Source organism: Siphateles boraxobius, unplaced genomic scaffold (genome assembly GCF_051911475.1).
Source record: "Siphateles boraxobius isolate OS27281-9 unplaced genomic scaffold, OSU_SipBor_1 30, whole genome shotgun sequence".
NCBI lineage: Eukaryota > Metazoa > Chordata > Actinopteri > Cypriniformes > Leuciscidae > Siphateles > Siphateles boraxobius.
Window position 1 is genome coordinate 11,650,225 of NW_027508920.1, and position 4,129 is coordinate 11,654,353.

Consider the following 4,129-nt stretch of genomic DNA (forward strand, 5'->3'; position numbering starts at 1 on the left):
GGGGCGATCGAGACGTTTTTGCTTCCCTTTTCAGGGCTTGTGCGGCTCGCTTAGTTTTAATGTTCTGGCGCATGTCATTTTTCCCGCCGTGGCCTACATTAAATGCGACACACCTTACAAAAAGCGTGAAGGTTGTCGATATGACTGAGTAAGATGGACTTAAATTGTTGCGTCCAACATTATTGAAATTTTCAACTGTACTTCAGTTTCTTTGCGGGGACACCGCCTTGACGTGCCATCATATCTTTCGGCTCGCTTTCAGGTTAAACTTTACGCGACTGCGCAACTGGGTTATAGGTTGCCAGGTTGAGGTGACAAACGGGTTGAAATTGTAAATGGTCTGTGGATTGTGTGAATATAATGCATTTAATACAATCTGGCAACTGGTCAACATTAGACAAACATATTGGTCCGATTATTCATAAAGGAGTTTGGGCCATGCAAATTACGGGAGTTTCCCGGGAAACAATAACAAACCGGGAGGGGTCCGGGAGATAGGGCTAAAAAAAAATATACCTCTCCGCCCGAAGGGTCATCTCCGACGTGGCCTCCCGAAGGGTCGTCTCCGCCGCCATGGCCACCCGAAGGATCGTGGCCGCCCGAAGGATCGCGCCCGAAGGGTCGTCTCTGCCATGGCCTCCCGAACGGCCGTCTCCGCCGTCGCCGCTCCACGTTTTGTTCAATAAATTCCTGTTCTACCAGAAAGACTCGGGAGAATAATAGGGGTGTCAAAATTAATCGTTTCTACGATGCATCGCGATGCAGCCGAGGACGATTCGGTTATGGTTCAATAGACCATAACCGGTTATAATGTACTGACGCTTTTCTGACGTCATTTGTCACGTATGTGCTTTGTCGTGATACCATACACTGGCAGAGGGAGGCGAGATGTGTTCGCATAATCAAAAATGCTCCAGCTACTTTAAAAGCCTACATCTGGACACATTTCGGCTTTTATGAACAACCTGGTAAGCACGACCTGGAGAAGACACGCGCTGTGTGCGCTCATGTCACGCACAAATAGAATAGGCAGGAGGTAATAGCTATATTAACTTGATAAACAATGTTAGCCGTGTTCACCCCGAGCTGTTACGTCTGGCAGAGCCGGACTACTTTAGAGTAAGAGAATGAGCTTCAATGTCACCCGAATACGCTGCAAAAACAAATAATCCACTACGCCTCAATATTGTTCTCTGATTTAAGTATTCGCTGCCAGCCGATGGTGAAATTACAATTATTCTGTGTTGTTACGGGTGATTATAAATTATCGTCATCTTCAACAGTAAACTCTTGACGGTTGATGCGCGGGCCTCTAATGGTGACACTGATGAACGAGCGCTGCTTTTAAATAAACATTTCTTTAAAACAAAATTGATTTGATAAAATTTTATTTTCTTAATGGCATAAACAGGCCTTTGAAATTCAAACTGGAATGTCACTGTTTCTGTAACTGCGACTTCCCGAACAGACGAGAACACACGCACGCGCACTGATCACTTTTAAAGTAAATTTGAAAATTGAGGATGCGGTGCATCGAAATGCATTGTGATACCGAATTGAACTGAATCGATGACATGATAATCGTAACCGAACCGAACCGAACCGTGAGACCAGTGTAGGTTCACAGCCCTAGAGAATAATACTGTAACAATTTATTAACAGCCCAGTGTAAGGAACCTGGGTCAGGCTTTGGGGATATGTATTCAAGAATTAAAAAAATTTCAATATTCATACGGGTTCGACCCAGATAATCATACATGTTAAAGGGTAAGTTCAGTGTTTTACAAGTAAAGCCCTGTTTTAAGATCCTTTCTGATTAAATCGAAGAATTAAGATGCTTTCCAACAGGTGTTTTACCATTCGTTGTAAAACTGTGGACCTATTTTTCCAACGCCTCACAACCGGACATTCTTCCAAAAACTACGATAAAACCTGTTGGAAAGCATATTTTGCAGTGATTTTTGCGCGAGCATATCAGTGAACACCCCAGACCACTCGGTGAGTTTCACGTCTTTGTAAACTAAAGTTTAATGCGTTTATATGAATGATTGTTCCAGTGACCTATGAAACCATTGTATAGGTGGGGGGGTTCCAACACAAAAACCTAAAATTCTCGGGACAGCAGCATGTGTCCAAATTTTAATCTTAACCGTTCGATTTCATCAGAAACAATCTTAAAACAGGGCCTTACTTGTAAAACGCCGAACTTACCCTTTAAATCTCCCAAAAAGGTAAAATATGTTCCCTGCATCTGCATTCATATATGTACATAGACAATTAACCACAAAGGATTATAATTAATTGCATATGTAGACTATATTTTACAGACAGGTTATTATCAGCTCAATTGTATATCAATACTTAATCAAAACGGATTATAATTAAATATTTAATATATCAATTGTGTCTATTATAGATTGATCGTCAGGATAATCTTTAAGGGGATTAATTTATGATCGAATCATCTGTTGTCCAGCAAACCTGATGATTCGATCTCATTAAACCTCACAAAATTATCCTACTTTATAGACTTTCAAGAGAAGCTATTCCTCTGGCCACAAGGAATAACTTTCCTGTTTTATAACGATACCTCTTTAAGTGTCAACAAATGTGTAAAGCACGTAGCTTTGGATCCTACATTAAAGGAACACTCCACCGTTTTTTGAAATAGGGCTTATTCACCGTAAATAATTTTATCACTTTTACTCACTACATGCTACCTGACAACTTAGGATTCCATTCATTATGCTAAGCTAAGCTAGCGTCGGCGCTGCCAAACTAAGAAAATGCCTGCACTGAGACAAAAATGCTTTTGCCCACCTATCTTAATGTAGGGGATACGGTGAATAAGCCCTATTTCAAAAAACGGTGGAGTGTTCCTTTAAAAGGACTTGTATATGAGCATAAGACAGAATCAATACATGAATATAATGAATTTAATAAAGGCAAAATTACGTATACCGGTTATAACAAACAATAAATGTATCTACAAACACAATAATGGCAACGACACAATGAAAGAGAATGCATCAATAAAGAGAGGGAGAGAATGAGAGAAAGAGAGAAAGAATCTGGAAGGATCAGTGGCAAATTACAGACCTTAAAACCTTTGTGAGACAACACGGGGAAACAAATCTTAATGCTCTGAACACTCGAAAAACGAATATACTTGCACATGGTTCTCTTTGTTGATGGAAACCGCTGCGTGGGTGAGCGACCTTGTTTCGTGTGTGTGTGTCGCCGGAGCGTCACGCGGTCTGCAGATTGTCTGCAGCGCGCACTTTGAAACAAAGGTTTAAAGGTTGGATGTAAATTACCAAAGAAAATCAAGCTAAGTTCACTTACTCGTCTGAGGAAATGAACAAAGTAGAAAGGAAAAATGAAAGCTTAAACAAACAAAAGAAAAGATCCCCGGAGGGGGGATCGCGGAGCAGTTACATGGTGACGAGGAAGAGGAGAACGAAGTAAGAGAGAGGAGAGAGCGATAAACTGTTCTCTTTAAGGAACTCAGTCCACGCCTCTGTGGAGTGCCACTGACCAATAATCATTCAGCAAACCTTGAGCGGGAAAGTTCTTTTGTCTTGTCGGGATGCTCATTTGCATGGTTTATGACAGTGTCAGAATTTAGTCAGAATCACTCTAAATATGGTACAGCATAGTAAAATACATTTAACGGTATGTTCATATACATATATGGCTTGGCTAAGTCGAGAGATTTCGTTTGATACCACTCAGTCTGTGTTTGTTACGCATACAAGGATATATATATACTCTTAGACTTTTATAGAAGTCAGCTAGGTTCAACTACATAACTAACAGTCCTAGATAGACTCGATACACAGTATAAAATTCAAACATACAGGAATACATCATGTTTACATTTTAGAATCACTCATTTCTTGGTTATGTTAGAAATACGTGTGGGTGTGGGTGGTGTCCGTTTGCGCATCTGGCATTCCTCCCTCGCTGGGGGGGCTTGAAGATAACGGTCTTCCTTGATGCGTCCGAAGTGAGTAGAGAGGAGGGTGCGATGGTCTCTGGGGGAGTATTGCAGACTCGTAAATGATGTCAGAAAACCAATCTCACCCCAGACTTTCTGGCGCTTAAGCTAGTAACAAAACTTAGACAA